The sequence below is a fragment of the Gopherus evgoodei genome, chromosome 3 (genome assembly GCF_007399415.2).
Source record: "Gopherus evgoodei ecotype Sinaloan lineage chromosome 3, rGopEvg1_v1.p, whole genome shotgun sequence".
Lineage (NCBI taxonomy): Eukaryota > Metazoa > Chordata > Testudines > Testudinidae > Gopherus > Gopherus evgoodei.
Genome location: NC_044324.1, coordinates 52,285,465 through 52,305,348, shown reverse-complemented (window position 1 = coordinate 52,305,348; position 19,884 = coordinate 52,285,465). Strand labels below are relative to the sequence as shown.

Sequence of the window (19,884 nt, the reverse complement as noted above, 5' to 3'; positions counted from 1 at the left end):
AGAGTTTGAAAATATGTCATGAACTTTTACTTCTCAGAAGTTAGAATGACTTTGCTTTGTCCAGAGTACAATATTTGGAACTATGTTCTCTGTTAAAGAGGAAACTATCTTTCTATTATGTACTGAGTTTGCACTTGCTGTTCTAGACTTCTGCCCTGCTTTAGGGATTTGTGATGTAAAAACACAACTTCCATTGACTTGTGCATGTTAGGTATTTTTATTCCAAAACTGTAGTAGTTTCTAACTGATTGGAGTATATTCAGTTTTGTGAGCCTCAGATGAAGAGCTGATACACACTCTTATCCATAAAAGAAGTCTTGCGCCAATAATATCTGACTGTGTATTAAAAAAAATCATGAACTATTAGGCCAGAAGGGGCCATTATGGTCATCTAGTTTGTCTTCCTGTATAACACAAGGCAGAGAACTTCCCTCAATTAATTCTTATTAGAACTAAAGCATATATTTTAGAAAAAAAATCCAATCTTAATTTAAAAATTTCCAGTGATCGAGAATGCAGCACCATCCTTGGTAATTTTGTTTCAATGGTTAATTATACTTACTGTTAACATTTGCTAATTATTTTGAGTCTGAATTTGTCCAGCTGTAACTTCCAGCATCTGGATCATTTTATACCTTTATCTGCTAGATTGAAGACCCCTATATTATCATTATTTTTCTTTCCCATACAGAGATTTATAAACTTGTAATCAAGTCACCCCATAATATGCATTCTGATAAGCTAAATACATTAACCTGCAGTGCCTCACTATAAGACATGTTGTCCAATTTTCAATCATTCTTGTGGCTCTTCCGAGAACCCTGTCCAATTTTTCAACATATTTTTGGAATTGTGGGCAACAGAACCGGAGATAGTATTCCAGTAAAAGTCACACCAGTGGCAAATATAAAGATAAATATTGCCTCTCCTTCTTGAGATTCCCCTGTTTATTCATGTAAGGATTGCATTATTCCTTTTTGGCCATAGCATTGCACCCCAAATTCTTTTCAAAGTCACTGCTTCCTAGGTTAGATCTCCAATTGTATTAATATGGGCTGCATTCTTTGTTCCTAGATGTGATTTTACCCTTCTTTAATTCTGTATACATCAAGCACCATATCAGCTTTTCTATTATTTGCTGACAGGCTTATAATTACCTAGGTCATCCAATTTACTCTTTTTAAATATTGGCATAATATTAGCTTTTTTCTACTTCATTGGAACTTACCCAGTGTTCTACGATTTATTGAAAACCAAACTTAATGGTCCAGAGCAGTGGTTCCCAACTTGTTCTGACACTTGTGCAGGGAAAGTCCCTGGCATGCCGGGCCAGTTTGTTTACCTGCTGCGTCCGCAGGTTCGGCTGATGGCTCTCTCTCTCAGCAACAGAAGTTGGTCCAAAAAGAGATTACCTCACTCACTTTGTCTTTCTGTCCTTAGCGTCTATGAATTGTTGTCCTGATAACAGAAACTAACGTTATGCGCCCTTTGGATGCAAAAATCTGTGGTTAAATGCCCACCCTACTGGTAACCTCCTGCTATGAGCAAGACTAATACTCCTGCTCCACCATTTTGTAATTAGCAACTGGACTGCACTAACAGAAACTGGGATATGATTAAAGTAGCTGGAGGGGATGGAATGAAGTTCACAGAACCAGGTTCTCTCTTTTTTTAATCTGATTTTTTCCCCATATCACTTGTATAGGAAGTGGTTATTTCTTCATGAGACTGAGTATGGCTATATTTTTTTGGGAGGAGGGGTCAATTTCAAAGTGTTTACCTGTCAGGCAGGCCTCTAGCTCTAAACAGGATAAACTCTGAAGGAGTATATATTCTTATGCCTATATTCTTATGTCTCAAAATATGGGCGGGCTCCTCTGCACAAGGCAAAACTAAGAAAGGTGCTCTGCCTACAAATGGGCAGTATGCACCACTCACAACTTTGTGCAGTGTATACTTTCTTGAATCAAATGAGAATTTGCTAGAATTCAGTATTTATTTTATTTCAAATAAATGGATTGTTCAGTGATGTGATTTGATTTGAAAGTTTAAACATAGCTCATGCAGTCAAATAAACAAAATTTCCTCTCTTCTTGTTACATTAAAGTTGATTGCATTCCTTGACTTTGTACGTCTAAGCAGAAGTTAAAGAAAGGTAGTGTTACTTCACAGTATTATTATGGTTATACTTACAGAGATCATTATTAAAAGCTAGTATTTTACACACCTTTTTATGAGCTGTTGCAGCAGTCTCTATCATTAAAATAGGAAACAACTGAAGTATATCAGATAGCACTGTATAATAACTGTGAGAAATGTTGATTGCTTAATGAGAACACATACATAAAAATAAATACATCATTAAGGGAAATATTTTCAAAAGCTCCTATGCAACTGTGGCTTAGGTTCCCAAGTCACTTAGGTGGTTTAGAAATATTTACTATAGGTGACTGCAGGAACAGTCATGTAAAGTGTGTATTATAAGTACATTGTATTTGAGTTAACCTTGCTTTGGAAATGTTTTGACTACAATTTTGGAATTTCCTGTCTTTGGTGAATTAAATTTTAATTTTATTTTTTTTGGCAGTCATGAAGTATGGTTTACTGTGGTTGTATCAAGTGTATTTTTAAAAAGAAGAATAAATTAAACATGTATGGTATGGTATGCATTTTTTTTACCTGTTCAGAAGTTCATCTCTCCGTGTTTCTGGGGTTATTTTAAAATTCCCTGTTCATATTTAGCTTCCTGTGCTGAATTTGCAAGCATGGAGCCAATATTCTGATCAGTTAGAAGTCTGTGTTCATTGAACACTTTATTGGGAGTAGTAAGCTCTACTAATTTCAATAGCTGTGCAAAATCCAAAAGCTTAGGAAGAAGCAGAGAAAGTAAATCTTGAAAAACATTGTATGAAAAATTAATGAAAAAATAAGAATTTTTATTCTCAACATGTTACTAGAAACAGAATGCGTCTGACCTACACAGCAGCTGCATCAAGTTGAAGCTCTTTCGAGTGCTTGTGGAAGTGATGAGAATATAAATCACAACTTCAGTGATAAAACATAGGCTGAGACACAGGGATACCCTGGGTAACCAAGTGCAATTTATCTATTTAAAAATTGAATTTAGGGTTGTTTTCTTTTTTTAGTGCAAGAGGCAATATGCACTGAAAGTTTAGCTTTTTTATGTTAAGAAAAAGGATTTATCTTTATTTTTGAATGCATTTTGCCATGAAAAATCAGTCTGCACATGGAAGCCAAGACAATACAGAGTTAACAGAGCAGAAGAGATGGTTTTAATTTTATATAACATGTTAATTTATTAATAAATGTCCCAATTTAACTCTTGTAATAATAGATAAAAATCAAACTAAGCAGAGTGATTTCTAGTATCAGTGTCACTAGAATTTCTTTGTAAATATCAGATGTGAAGTGTATTTTTTCTTTTGTAACTTCATCTCTAATATTCCAATTCTGTTCTTTACCGTCCCAGTGTCTATAACAACCAGCCACCAATAACATAGACTATCTTTCTGCACAAATCTTGAACTAGTGGTTCAAACTAGTATTTATTCTCTTCCTAATACTGTCTCAGCAATCACTTTTTAAAATGACCCTTTTTATCTACAAAATTGATATCCACAAACATTCTACTATTAATCAAGGTAGCTAATAATTCTAGTCTAAGTCAGCACTATGAGAATACAGTAGCTGGATCAACCAGAAAGCTGGTTATGGGCATTTTATTTTAACTGCAGCATGGTTTATAAAGAACATTTTGAAGATTTTAGCAGTCAGTTTTTTATTATTATTTTTTCTTGAAATTCATTTAATTCTGACACGTCTAGTGAACATTTCTTTCATGAACAAGAACTGGGAAGTTCATAGTTTCATCTTCTACATAAAAGCAATTCTAAGAAAACTCCCATATTCAGTCAATTGTAATCCTTGTAATGAGAGAGCACATTTTTCTTTCAGCTCTTTTTTTTCTAAAGCAGATTACTTATTAACATGATTACTTAGTCAATATATTTTTTCAAGATGTGAAATATTAACTTGACCTCAAGAAAGTGTTGACTAACAGTTTTCACGTGAGACAAAGGATTTCAGATTAAGATGAGGCTAATTAAAGAAACCATTGTATATAGAGTACAATGAGCATTCAGTGTGCAGGAAAGATCCCTGATTATCAAATCAGGTCCACTGCATCCACAGAACAGCATCACTGTATGGGCTATTCCACTCCACCATGTATACCTCAGTTCAGTACTGGGCTTCCATGTCCACCTTTGTGACTGCTTTTATTAGAGTTATGTCAAATTTTCATCCATTTATTTATTCTTTTGTATTTCTAGGCAAGAGTGTGATGAGCAGATTCTAATCCCGGTTTGGTGAATTTAGCCATAGGGTTTTGGTTCTGGCGCAGAACCAAACAAGAAAGGTCCATTTTCAGTTTGTGTTTATATAGGTTAAATATTGTGACTACACTTCATGAGATTTGGCATCATGAACTCCAAACTCAAAATCAAGGCCCAATTTGGCCTCAGATCAGTCCTCCAAACCTTACCCTAAACCTGAGCTGGATAAAAAATTAAAATTATGGTCCCACTGAAGTCAATTGGGAGTCTTTTCCTTTTTACCTACAGGTTTTCTAAGTCTATAGCCCTACTGTTACTCTGTTCAGAGTGGAATAATGTTTTAGTAAATGACAGATTGCTTAGCCAAGTATCTTTTAGAAAGTGTCAGAAAGTAAAACAGATGAACAGCAGCGTTGTTCAACTGAATCCTAAGAGAGTAAAGATGCTGACTAATATCGGGATGGCCACATATATTTTTTGTATAATATTCATGCTAATTAGTTGCCGTGCTACCTCAAGGATATTTTAGAAAGAACCAGTTTGACAGATTTAGATTCCTAAAAAGAAATTCTGCTTCTGCAGTTTTGTGTGGGGCTTATTTATCTCTTTGGGTAGTTACTTAGTGGTAGTTAAACAATGTCTTTCTATATAGTGAACTGTTCTATCATGTTGTAATATTTTTCCTTCCACTTGTCAGACTGCTGCTTGCATTTCAGAGAGATCATGATAATAGGCAGAGTGGTTAAAGAAACTGTAAATGTTTGCATTTCTATTCTGAAGCCCTGATTCATATTCAGACCTTTCACGACTGACACATTATTACTAAATTGCTGAAAAACAGAACTGCAGTGCAGATTAATTCATTTTCTGTAATGATGGATATTGTCAATTTCAGAGAATCTCGCTAACAGTGAAGCTGTACAGTATCAGAAACTGGTTGAGCCATAATTTGGTCTTGCTTCTTTCTAAAGAAACTGTTTTGTGTACTCTGAGCTATATTGATAGGCAATTGGAAATGAATAATTTACTGCAGCTCAGACTAGCAATGACCAGAACCGACTGATTTCTATAGCACCTTAAGGCTGATTTGTGCAGCCATTACAGTTTGATTCTGCAATGGGAAATTTGGTTTCTGAGTTACATTCTGTTGTTTTCCACATAATGCAAGTTTCACAATTTAAAAAAATAGCACAATAGAACTTGTGTACTAGTGAAGAAGTCACTATACATAAAAACACATAATTTATGCAGTGTAGATTACATCTCTTTGTAACTTGGGTAGAATATTTTTAAGAACCAACAATATTCAAATGAGAGGCAAAAAAATAAATAAATGGAGAACATTGAAAAGGAAAGTAAGAAGAAACAAACCATAAAGGAGGACATGATAGCAATGAGGACTCGTAGTTCAGCAAACGGAGGGCTAGATTACGACTTTCCTGGGGCTCTGTGTAAGAGGTGATTCATAGCTGCACCACCCTGGAGTAGTTCAAGAAAGGAAGTGTGTTTTTAAGAGTGATGATACTTTCTCTTTTGTTTACCCATTGCTTCACATGAGAAGTGATCTCCTGTTGACCCATAGCACTAGCAGATTACTTCCCCCTCCACACTGTCTCAGCAGTGCTGGCTGGCACATCACCAGCTGGATCTAAGAATATTTCCATCCCAGTCTACCTGTGTGCGTGTTCTGCTTTCCTCCTGTCCTTGTGTACACACTGGCAATGCCAGGCGGCCACACGGGTGAGTAAGGAAGTGCCCTATGCTTGCCCCATTACTTCCATGTGCAGATGTGTTGGGCTAATCACAATCTTGCCTTTAATGTTGATCAGCTGATCAACATCTGACTGGAATACTTCCTATTTTAGTGAAGAATGAATGACCATAAGGTGCTATGTTCATTCAAAAGATGATGGTCGCTTCTACAAATATTTAGTTCAGCTCTCTTCTATTTGGCATTACAAGTGTGATATAAATGCCCTGCCCTCACAAAATGCATGGTATCCCCCCTAGTCGTTACCTCACAGACATAAACAATAAAATAAAAGTTATTGGAAGCAATTAGAAGTTCCTGTTGTCATGATGGTATGGTGTTTACGGATGGGTTTCCAGCATGTCACATGGCATATGTTCATGGAACAAAATGTGCTGTAATTTTAAATCCAGCAAAAGTATGTTTACATGTTAAAGCCTTACAGTTGAGCTAAGGAAAACATGTTTCTGCACTTAGGGAGTGGAAATTCCATACTGAAAGGTGCTGAATGTTTTCAATGATATACACCCTCAACTTCCATTTACATTCTGGCTATCTTGACCCTCATTACTATAGTATCTGAAGGTATGTGTACACTGCAATTAAAAACCCATGACTGGCCCATGCCAGCTGACTGAGGCACGTGGGGCTTGGCCTAAGGGGCTGTTTAATTTCAGTGTCAAAATTTAGGCTCAGGCTGGAGGCCAGGTTCTAGGATCCTGCAATGTGGAGGTTGGGCTGCAGCCCAAGCCTGAATGTCTACACTACAGTTAAACAGCCTCTTAGCTACAGGCCTGCAATCCTGAGTAACAGGCCAGCCACAGGTGTCTAATTGCAGTGAAGGCATACCCTGAGTGTCTCGTGCTTTTTACTATATCTAAACCAAAACACCTCTACTAGGTAGAGAAAAACTGTTATCTCTATTTGCATATGGGGAGGTGAGATACTGAGAGACTAAGGCCTGGATGCAAAAAAGGAGTTTGACACCTACATCCCTATTTTAGGCACTGAAGTCCCAGTTTTATTACCACTGTGATGCACAAAACTCCTACCGAACCCTATAGGCACCTATGCTCAGTCAGTGCCTAAGTTTTTGCAGTCAGAGTTCCCGAGACACCTATATTTCTGCCTGTGAGCATGTGCACTGCTGTCTTCTTCTAAACATCTGGGCATCTATCTACCATGTAGGCTCCACGGTGATTCACAAAGCAAGGAAAGACAGGTGTCTGGCCACCGAAGTCTCATGTGAGGCCAGTTGCATAGATATCCTATTACCATGGCTACTACATTGGGCCCCTCAGGCAAGTTCACACAAAACAGCATGGGATGGGGGATGAGAGGGAGGAATTCCCTCATAACTTGTAGTGCAGTAGTTGGGGTATTCACCTGGGATGTGGGAGATTCCTGCTTCAAGTACCCCATTCTATCTGAGTGGGAAAACGGAGTTGAATAAGGATTTGCCACCTCTCACCTGAGTAATCTAACCACTGGGCTATGGAATATTCTGATGTGGAATGGGGAAGGGGTTCCCTCAGTCTTTCCTGTTGAAGCTGTTGCACTTTAATTAGTTATCCAAAGAGTCATTTGGGACAGAGAGAGGGCGCACAAGCATAAAAATGGCTCGATAGCCTGGTGGTTAGAGCACTCACCTACGTTGCGAGAGACCCAGAATCTAGTTCTCCTGCTTCAGTGACTATTTATCCATGGGCGGGGGGAGCTTCAACTGGAAAGATTGAGGGAACCCCACATCAAAATATCCCATAGCCCACTGATTAGAACACACACCTGTGAAGTGGCAGATCCCTATTTAAATCCCTTCTCCCCATCATGTGGAGGGAGAACCTGAATCAGGGGATTCCCACATCCCAGGTGAATACCCTAACCCATGGGCTAAAAGTTAAGAGGGAGGTTGCAAGAATGGCAGTTGAAACAAAGTGTTCTTTTGGAGGGTGGGGCCTCTTGGTACTAGCTCTAGGGGTGATAGGCACTTCTGTATCAGGAAACTGACTGTATTAAAGTTTGCAGGAATTTCTAAACAATGTGTGTCCTACTCATTCCCAATGTTTCATCATTTTGTTAAACCTCTGCAACAGTAGTTACTTGTCGTGGATATTGAAATTAATATTTTTTCTTAGTAATGCACATGAAGATGTGTATACCTTTTATCACCAAAATATGTACTGGTATGAGTACCCAGGTTGCAAAGATTTTTGCTTTTATGGAATCTGAAGTGACAGTATGAGCAATAGCAAATGATGTTGAGGTATATTACTATTCTATGAAACCAGTCACTGCCTAGCCAGTATGCACTGAAGATTGCTTGCTTGTTGCTGAATTTCTAATAAAGTGTTCATTTGACACTAAGGTCATTTTTGTTCTGGGAAGAAGGGGAAATAACCTGTTCTATTACATGAAATTCTTCATATAAAAGTACAGGAATAAGCAAACCCTCTTTTGATACATGATTGAATAGTCTAGACTTTCTTTTTTCAGATACTGTGGATCCAGCATTCCATTGCAGAAATGGGCATGTGTAAAAGCCAAAGCAAACCTCCTTCAGTTTTTTGTCATTATTGTCCTCAAATCCATGCCTTGGATTCTATCTTGTCTAGCTAAACTACGTTCAGTACAGGACCACGGTCAGGAATAGGGGAAGGAGAGCAATGATGGCTGGTATTGTCGAAGGCCTGGAGTTTTAGACTTTAAAGATATCCCAGCTATGCCCCTTTTTTTCTAGATATGCCTCTTATAATAGGAGGCAGTGGCATAATATTGCCACCTAAAAATTCCCCCAAGCGTGTAACTGCATCCAATGGGTTTCTGGCTACATTGTGCCATTACAGCTTTCGTGGGTCATCTGTGTACAAATCTCATCAATGTTTAGTACTTTTTAAGGATTTCCTGGTACAAAGTATATTGAAAAGCTGTTAAATTTCATATCTTTTCCGGCATTTCCTTATTTAATCTTTTATTGTATCCTTAAAAAAAAATCCCATCTCATAGGAATTTTACATATATTTTTCTTTTAGCCTATTTGCCAGCAATGTATTTATTTTTCTTTGCAAATTATTATTATTATTTATTGGCCATCTTGGCCAATAAATAATTTGTTTGAGTAATTAGAAAATGAGTGTCAAATGTTTGAGCTGTATTGGCAGTTCCTGATATACTTATTTATCTTTGGTACGATGGGTCTGACTCTCCTTAATTTACACCACTTTTAAGCCAGTGTGAATCCACAGAAAACGTAATAGTTAACCTGGACTGACAAAACTGTATGAGGAAAAGCAGGCCATGCTCACTTTTACATAATGGAAGGAAACTAAATGAAATGAAAATTGGCCTTTTATCATCTCAGTTTTGTTTAGAGTTCTGCTTGATATTACAACAGACATCTTAGTTTTTTTAATTTAAGTTGTTGGTTAAGAACTTATCAAAATCTTCCACTTAAAGGCACTTATGACTTCATTCAAAAAGACAGTTTCCCATATAACATATTATAGTTTTTGACATTCCTTATTTTAGTTATTATTGAACATTTGATCTCAACACTTATTACACAACATATCAAGGAGGTTGCTGTAACACAAAATTGTTTTCTTGTTTAGACTTAGCTCATTGCTAAACTTAACATTTGCTGTTTCATAACTTTGTAGCATTAAATAAAGCTATGTCATTCACCTCTTTGTTTAATGTTTTCTGCCTAAAATGATTTAGTCTTATGTTAATGGGACTTAGTTTTTTTAAATAAAGGAGCCACATTTCTTCAATTAACATTCATATACATTTAATTGGAAAGCACTTAAGAGGAAAGGAGTGGATTTTACACAGAAGTATTCCATAATGCATCTTGTGTGAAATCACCATATAACTACTTGTGAAGGAAACACATTACTACTCGATAGTAAATCACATGGGTTTTTTTCTACCCGCAGAAGCAAGCTATGTTTTTTTTTCCATATTTACCTCCCTTTTTCATACACCTTTCTGCATCAGAAAAGAAATATTCTTACTGATGGCTGGTTCGATAATCCAGCTTTTTGGATTTAAAGCATACCCCTTTCACATATGCATATTTTTTTCAATATTATAGAATTGAAAAGTGATTCAGATGCCTGAAGCTTTGTTTTAACCAGTGAATTTGACCACAGGACAAAAGTGAATTGAAATAATGCCAGAACTGTTAATTCATGTACTGGGTTACAACTATTATCAACAACTAAGAGCCAAAATAATGTATTTGCACATCAAGGCTACAGTTTACTCTTGTAAGTCTGCAAAGCATTATTAGCCATGATAATGCTGCAAGTTAAATTTAACCAGTCTACTAATGAACATAAGATGTATCGTCTTGTGCACTTCTTTTCTCTGTTTGAGATGGGAAAAGGCAAGAGACCATAAGGTAATAAATAAATAATCTATGTATCAATCAGTGCCTCTGATCAACAGTTTTACTGTTAGTACAGCAGAATAGTCTATGTGATTATACACTGCATCAGGCTAACATTCACTCTCATGTGGCCAACCTTAAGGAAACACAATTCAGGTTAAAACCCTAAAAGTGCACATTCTCCTCAGAGTAATGGTTGGACCCTCACATGAACAACCAATTATATTCTCATATCTGGACCCCATTTCTAAATGCTGTTGCCAGTGTTTTGGGAGGAAGAAGCTCATCTAGTTATTATACAATAAGACAACAGCTATTGGAGAGTTACATTTTGAACATATAATCTCACAATAAGCAGCTACTTAGGAAAACCCAGAAAGCAGTTGCAGATAAAACATAATCATTAAAAAAGGAGAGAGTCTGAATAATTGCTGTCTTTAATCCCTGCATGAATGACTAATCAAACCCTTGGTCCCCTGCAGAGGTTAGTATACCTCCAGTGTTTTCCTCCTTGGTCTTCCATCTGTTAGTGGAGTCTATGACAACTTGTTCAGGACATCCAGAATCGTAAGCCACTGCCTCATCGAGTGAGAGTTTTGCTGTTTCTAAGTTATGTGTCAGTTCCCTGACAACCAGCTTGTCTAACTTGCTAGCAAACACTTCAGTACTCTGTCAGACCAACACTTGCCTTCAAGGTAACAGTCAGTGACCCCCAATTCACCAGTTCCTCCAGAGACATTTCTCTGCAAAGCCCTGTCCTTGAGAAATGAACAAGTTCATTGCCTCCAAAAAAAACAGTGCACACACAAGATTGTTGGTTTAGCTGAGGACTTGCACTCCACTTTAACACACAGCGCTGAGATAGTTTTGTAATGAAACAAAAATCAGTTTATTAACAAGAAATAGAGCTTTAAGGGATACTTAGCAAGAATAAAAGAGACAGGTATGGTTACAAGCAAACAAAAACACATTTTCTAGTTACTAAAACTTAATTTCAGTAAGTTAAGGTCTTTGTCTAAGCAGGTTTCTTATATACATCAAGTTTCCAGCAGCACTTCGCTCTCAGGCCAAGAGGATCCCACTTTCATAAGCCCAAAGGGTGCTGTGCCCTCTTGTCCTCTCGGTGATTTATAATAAAAATATATTTTTGTTCCCCTTTTATACTCAAAGTCCATTGTCTCTGCTTCCAGAGACTAGAAGTCTTCCTGGGGTGCAGATACTGTCCCTCAGCTTGATTGTTAAATGGTCTTCTTCCTCACTTGTTTATCTTGATGGCTTTGTTTACCTTATATGCAAATGTACTTCTACTGTCGTTTGCCTGTAACCATTCCAGTCAGACAGATAAATACACATTCCTTTATCTATGTGGGTTGGGTTCATGTTCTGCCTCCCAAACACATTTTAAGTCCGTATTTCCAGTACATATCTGTAACTCGGTACACAGTCAGTACATAGATCACATAGTGATTTTCAGGACCAACTTGTCACCAGTTTGCTTATGATACCTTACATGACACCTTTGAGATATGACAAGAGTGTACTGAAGCAATGATTGTCCAGGCCTGACATGGGGGAAGGAGGACTCTGCCAGTTGGCATTGATGGTCTCCCAGGATCATGGAATCGAACAGACACACGGCAGGAGATGCTTGTGAGGGGTTCAGCTCCCTCAATCCAGAAATATCACAGCATCCACAAAAGGCATGCCACCAGAGCTTCCTCAACCACTGACTGAGCACAAAACCCACTCAGTCGTGGGGCTCTACACTGAGGAGATGAAGGCCAGTTGCCTTCACTAACTTATAGGTGTTTTGAGACGGGGGAACCATTCAGAAAAGGATGGTTGGCCCCATCCTTACTCTTCTTGACTCCATGCAAGCCAAGAATTTGGACCCCATGGAGGATGTGGGCTAGGTAAAAGGAGGGTTATACTGCACAGTCTATGCTTGTGCCTTTTTCCATCTCCCCAAGACTACCTGAATACATACATGTGAAATGGAAGGGATAATTATTATTATTATTTGTACTATAGTTGCATCTAGGGAGCCCAATCACATGCAAACAAATAATAAAAAGGCAGTCTTGTCTGAAGGAGTTTATCATCTAAGTAAAATTAGGCCTCTTGAGCAAGAAGTTCACCCGCTCCATATGTCCAATTCAGTAGATTGGTGAACAAAGCAAAGTGTGATGTTTTTGGTATGGAAATGGGCGTTTGTCATACAGAGGCAGGAATCTTATTGTAAAGGGCCAAAGCTATCCAAAGCAGGACTTATTCTGAATTTCTGGATTAAATTACAGTGTTTATGGCTGTAATTTTTTGTAAAATAGAAAAAGCTAATAATCAAACATTATAATTTAGTCATATGTTCTGATTATACTCAGTTAAAAATCTGTAAACTGTTTTCCTACAAATCTGTTTATTCGTTTAGTTGAGGAAATGAGTTCTGTCAACCTCTTCTTTGGCTTTCATGCCCAACTTATTCTGAAAAAATCATTTTCTTTGTGCTATTGGCAAAAAATTATTCAGGCAAGAACCTCACAGTGTGCTGTTGATGAAAATAATTTAAGTGAAACTTGAATTCTCTTTTGTGTGTTTTGTCGGCACTTCAAGTCATCCAATGTGAATGAATGTTCTTTAGATCCCACCACTTTGTTTTCTAGAAAGGAGAAAAACAAATGGAAATGCAGCTATAAATAAAATGCAAATGTATTCCTCAAAGTAAACTTTGTACTTTTATTTTTTGATAAAATAAAACAGGGGATCTCTCTGTTTTACTGATAAATAACTATATGCTGTAGAGTTTTCTTTTTTTTGTTTTGTTTTGTCCCTCCTCTTCCTTCTCCCTGCCAACAGTAGCTTTAAATGCAGTCAGACACTCCAAAGTATTTGTGTTTGAAGTTTTGCTCTGGAAAACATGAAAATGCTTCTGGTAGAAAGGGACACGCACTGCTCTATCTGTCTGTCTGTCTATGTTGTGTTAAGTGTATTATTTATACATAAAATGGTTAATTATTTAATACCATCTGTGCAGCTGAATTTCAGCACGGTTATTCTGCTGCTATTGACTCTATTTGTTAATGTGTGTGTTGAAGTGGCTAGTAGACTGGGGAAAACTGACATAACTTTTAAAGATTTAAAAAGTTAACTCCCTAATGTGATAAAATTTTAAATGAATAGTCAGTAACTTTTAATTAGGTTGTCTGGTGGGACCTTCTCAAGACATGCCTGGGCCACAGATTATAGAACACTGCTCCATTGAATATACTTTCTCAGACATTTGTGTTTAATCATTACAGCTGCATGCAAGTTAGTCATGAAATAGGGAACTTTGATTTTCACAAGATCTAATACTTGCATTTGTTTATCTCTTGCAGTAGTAGCCACAGAATTCTTTTTGACAGTAATATTTGAGAAGTGCTATTGATCATTTAATTAAAAAATAGGTACTATAGGCCAAATTCATTTCTGGTGTAACTATTGATTTGAATATTATTTTAATTAACAACAATTGTCAAGTTCTTGTGCAGGCAGGAAGTAAAGCAGTTTGAGAGCAAGATGTAAGAGAGTGCAGTTGTCAAGCTTAAAACTTTTCCAGTTTTCTTTCACATAACAATTATTTCCAGCATTCTCCATACCCAGTGAAAGTAATAATGCAAGGTACTTAAGCAGGGGCTTAAATTTAAGTATGAGGGTGGTCCTGTTGACTGATGTGGGACTACTCACATAGTTAAACAGGACAGAACATTAAGTACTTTCCTTCATCAGGGCCATAGTGAGGCAACATTATTTAGTTATCTAGGGAAACTGACAAATTACTAAACCTGAAGCCTTTGGTTTACACAGCAAACATACTCTGCAAGTATGATTACAGCAACTCGCAGCAAACAATGACGATCAGTTCCATTCAAAAGTCACAACAGAAAACTCACATAACTGTGGGCTTATGCCATTCCAGTGTTTTTTGTCAGTTTGCTATGGGTCACTCACCAGCCACCTCCCCTGCTCTTGGTCACTGGTGCACCACTGTAGGACCACATTTTGTTTGCATACATGGCAACTACTACTCTCTCATTTCAGGAACAGACCCATTAGGTCAACTATTGCTTGACTTCAGTCAGTGCTACAATACCATTAGTGATATAGTAATGATTATTGGTAACTATGTAGGGAGTTGTGATTATTAACATATTTATAATTATATATATGAATGACTCAGTGCCATTTAATTCCTGTCTTGAGGGACCACAAGGCCTTGGATACTCCCGGTACTGCAGTGCAAAATTTATCTTGGTTCAGGGTTTTTCAAGACACAATATGTATAATGCACATGATAGCATGGCAGGATTCTAGTGACAGGAGCTGTGCTGCAGAAATTCAAAAGGAAGGAAATTACAGTTTGGAATCTTGTGGCCCTTACCCAGATTCCCAAGTCTCTTCCTTCTCCCCACTCCTACATCAGTAGATTTCTCTTAAGAATCTGCTTTTCCATGCCTCCAGAGCCAGATTCAAAGGCCATTGCAGTTAATGGGATTCTCTCTTTCAGTGAGCATCGATAAGGTTATTGCCACCTATGGAAGAGTCTCCAGCTGATTTCTACTGACTTTCTAATATCTCTGCAATCATACCATATTCAAAGCCTGAGGTCCTCACTCAGATTTTTCTCAGCCAAGATCTGATGTCACTGAAATTTTGCCAGAATAAAGATAATAAACACTGAATATGGATAGAGAAGAGGGGTCTCAAATCATCCCCATACATTGACTTTGGAATACTTCACCAGTAGAGAACTTATTCTTCTGACCTCACTGCAGCCATCTGTAATGGGGTTATCAGCTTGCTGCTCATTGCTTGCTCTGCATAGCCTTTCTTCTGGTAATTTGGCCCTCTGGCCAGGTCACCGTTTAGTCTACCCCTTCTGAGATTACAAAGTCCAACATGACAACTGTCCAAATGCTCTTTCTAGTCAGTGTTCAGTCCCTCCGCAGACTGTGTCACTATACCAGTGGCTGGCAGGGGAACCTGGGTCCACCAGCTGCACTGGGTCCCAGCCCAGGGAACCTACAATGAGCAGTCCAGATCTGGTCAGTCCCAGGCCCTGTTGCTGTTTCCCTAGTCTCCTTCCTACCCAGCCTCTCTATCTTCTCTTGCCAGCTTCTGGTTTATCACAGAAGCCTACTCTGTTCGCCATGGTTACTTTACCTGCTCCTAGTCTCTTACTAGACTCCTTACTGCAGAGCAGGATCCCAGTGCTTATTCTCCCCCTGAACTTCCTCCTGATAACCAACTTCCTTCTAGGGAGTGACTGCAGACTTCTTTTCCTGCAGTCCCCTTCTGCTTTCAGCCTCTTAGCTTTATAGTCCTGGCCCAGCCCTTCCCCAGCTGGGTTTCACTCTCAGTTAATCCTGGTCCTGCCCTCTCTCAAGTGATGCCATGGAACCTAACTGGCCTCTCAGACTTTCATGAACTCTATCAGGGGCGCACACCCCACCATCCCATAATGTGGATGTCTTTAATTCCAACTCCTGCTGAATTCATCCCCATGAGACTCTCATTGGTTCTGCTGCTTCTTTTTCCCCAGTCTGGCCATCCTTCTTTCTAGCCAAAGATGCTACCTATAAATGCACCTTACAGTTTTCTTCTTCTTTTGGAAAGAGACCATCCTTCCCTTAAGTTACTCCACATCTACCTTTGCTCTGTCCTCGCTTCTGCTGTTTCCTTCATTCTCTGGACAAATTTACAACAGGCTTCAATATCTCCCTTCTTCCAAGGAGACTGTACCTAATACAGAGGTATTCCTGACCATCTCCTCATGGTACCTTTTTACAGTTGCAGTGAATCTACCATTGACAAGAGTCCATAAGTTACTAGCACTAAGAGCATACATCCCATTCAAATTCTTAAATCAATTTCCCCTTCCTTATGCTGCAAGAGAGAGAGGCTTTCCCAACAGTTGGGAGATGATGAGCTTAAATTTTAAAATTAATTTTATTAATCTGAACTAAAATTATTTGATTATATCTAATCCAAAAAATTCTAGGTAGGTTTTATTTTCTGTTTCAAAATCTGTGTGTGAGAATCTGAATAATTTCTGTCTACCCATATTTGAGATGCAGCACAGTCTGTAAAACTGAGCACAGAGGTGAGAGAGGGTGTCCTGAATTCTAATACTGGCACATGTAAGAGGCAGATGGTTTAGGCCAGTGCTTCTCAAACTTTTGTACTAGTGATCCCTTTCACACAAGTGCAATCTCCCCTGCTCCTTATAAATTAAACACTTTTTTATATATTTAACAGCATTAGAAATGCTGGTGGCAGAGCAGGGCTTGGGGTGGAGGCTGACAGCTTGCAACCCCCCATGTCAGACCCCTGAGTGGTCCCAACACCCAGTTTGAGAACCCCTGATTTAGGCAGCTAGCGCAGAGGGGAAATCCTGAATTCTAATCCCTGTTCTTCCATTGACTTTTGTGAGGCTTGTGTAAGTCAGTAGTTCAATTTCTTCTCTTTTTTTTTTCTCTTTTTCTTCCCCAAAAGAACTGTTTTTGGAGATGGTGGAAAGACACCAAAATAAAAATAAGTAGCCCATACATACAATTCACAATGTATATCAAGTTAACTCTGTTCAAAATATAATAAAGGCTCAGTTATATTGTTGCAGAGAGGAATCAGTAACATGTTTTTAGTGACAAAGGCCTTTTTCCATATGTATCTACCTACCTACATATATGCATACATACACTAAATTATCATTACAATTAGTCCTTTGCATAATCTTAATGGTCTATTCATATAAAACACTTATGAGACTGTAAGCAAAGACTACATCCACATTTTACTCTATCAGTTGATTTGTCTGAGCCTGGCACATGATTGGCATTGCTAATTGTAAAGGAATGTGTTACTATTATCTTGACTTCTAATTTTGCTATTCCATATTTACAGTCCTTCAATCTCTGAGCACAATGTGAGAGTTGGTTATGCTTTTATCTTTGAAATAGCTCCTGGAGCACTATGCTGATTGCTAATAAAGCCAGTAGATCATTTTGTGAATTTTAGAAGTGGCTTTTTAAAAATTGGCAATGAAAGTTTAGCCATTCATCTTAATGAACACCATTTATATATAGAAGAAATATGAATTGGGACTGCAATTACAGGATGTCTTTGCAAGATGTAATCATTAATAAACATACTATGCCTCGTTTACTGCGGCATTTAGTAATACAGTTCTGGTCTCTTGAATACCTTACCATACCTGGGCAAAGTAATATGTCATTAGTTCTTTCCTTTCTCCATATACCTCCCACTTTTAGGGTCAGCTGTTGTATGTTGATATATTTATTTGTTTGTGCTATTTGTTTCTCTAAACCAAGAATCTAGTACAACTGAAAGTAGAATCCTGTGCATTTCTATGAGGGGAATTGAATGCTTTAAAAACAAGTTGTGTCTAATCAGAAAATAGCTGGTTATCTCTGTGTTACTTTAAAAACCAGGTGGCAATTACGTGTTTTGGCAGATTCTGGAATGTCACTAATAGAATTGCCAACTTTCTAATGGCACCAAACCCAACACCCCCGCTCCACTCTGCCCCTTCCTTGAGGCTCTGTCCCACCCTGCTCTTCTCTGATGCCCCTGCTTGCTCAATCCCCCCTACCTCCATCACTTGTTCTCCCCCACCCTAACTCACTTTCACTGGGCTCGGGTAGGGGGTGGGAGTGTGAGAGGAGGGTAAGGGCTCTGGCTGGGGGTGTTGGCTGTGGGGTGGGATGAGGGGTTTAGGGTGAAGGAGGGGGCTCTAGGCTGGGACACGGGATTGGGGTCTGGAAGGTGAGGGCTCCAGCTGGGGATGTGGGTTTTGTGTGCAGGAGGGGGCTTAGGGCTGGGGCAAGGGGTTGGGGTGTGGGAGTGGTTTCAGGAAGTGGGAGTGCTTTCAGAGTGTGGGGTTGCTGCAGGTCCAGGTCACTGCAGCCCCTAGGCTCATGGATGGCCAGGGAGGTTCTGTGTGCGACCCCCCTCAACTGCAGGTGCCTCCTCCGCAGCTCCCATTGGTCAGTGTCCCAGCCAATGGGAGCTGTGGAGCCAGGCCTGGGCTGGGGCAGTGCGCGGAACCTCCTTTGCTGTCCATGCACCTAGGGGCCACAAGGACCTGGCAACTGCTTCCAGGAGCCACGTTTATCTAGGGCAGGCAGGAAGCCTGCCTTAGCCCTGGGCCCCTGCTGTGCTGCCAACTGGAGTCACTGGAGTCCCTTTTTGACCTTGCATTCCAGTTGAAAACCGGATGCCTGGCAACTCTAGTCTCTAAAGGTCATGAGTTTGAATGAAAGGACTCATTTAGACCCATATTCTGCAAACTTTTTTTGTGTTGACTAATTTATAATCCCACTCAATATCAGAGTTGCAAAATATTGTCTTCAGTGAATATCAGATTTAAGCTACAGAACTAGAAAGCTGTCATTCCTAACCTTAACCATTAACCTATAGAATGGATTTCACCATGGCACAAAGTCTTATCTTCTGTCACCTGAGGTCCTGGGTCCCAAACTACAGGTTCTGTTTTAACATGGTTTGGGAGCTGACTGACCTTTTATTTACCATTCATTGATGACATATCAATTGTTCTCTATATACATCCACATCTCAGGCAAAAATTTGCCATCATGCTACTATCCACCACCTCCCCAGATATAGACCCCAAGCTTCCTCTAAAGCCTCTTTACTAGAAGCTAGAAAGGATTTCTGTGTGTGTGTGTGTGTGTGTGTGTGTGTGTGTGTGTGTGTGTGTGTGTGTGTGTGTAAAACATATTGTGTAGTGTGGTGTATAAGTTTTATCAGTTAACCTTAAGATGCCGTCATGAGTGAGCTATGTGAATGGTGCCAAAAATATCTCTATACGTCAGGTTGTAATGTATTCTGAGAAACATTTGTACTTCAGTGGCGACATAACAGTTTACACCAAGTAGGGTGACCAGGTGAGAGGAAGAAAATATCGGGACACACGGGGGGGCAGGGCAGCGGAGGGGGATGCGGGACAAACAGCTACATATCGGGATAGTCCCGATTTTATCGAGATGTCTGAGTACCCTAACACCAAGGATCTGTCCTAGTGCTTCTTACTGTGTTTTTCCACAGCACCTAGTTCTCTGTATTCCTGTCATACCTATTATGACGCCTATCACATAATACCTCTGCACCTTGCAAAAACATTAGTAAACTCATCCTCACAACTTCTGGAGAGGTACAGGAGTAGCATTAGTCCTGTTTTACACAGCAGAAACTAAGGTGCAGAAAGATTAGATGTGTGGTCAAGATCACAAAGGAAATTAGTAGTAGAGCTGAAACCAGGTCTCTGATGCCTTCACCACAAAACTATCTGCCCAATCCTGACCAGTCCTCTG

The 19,884-nt window shown here is 39.0% G+C and overlaps 1 protein-coding gene across 2 annotated transcripts in view; it reads left to right on the top strand.

Moving 5' to 3' along the window:
- Nucleotides 1-19,884, top strand: part of CSMD1 (CUB and Sushi multiple domains 1) — a 2,060,432-nt gene that overhangs the window by 930,492 nt on the left and 1,110,056 nt on the right. The window lies entirely within an intron of this gene.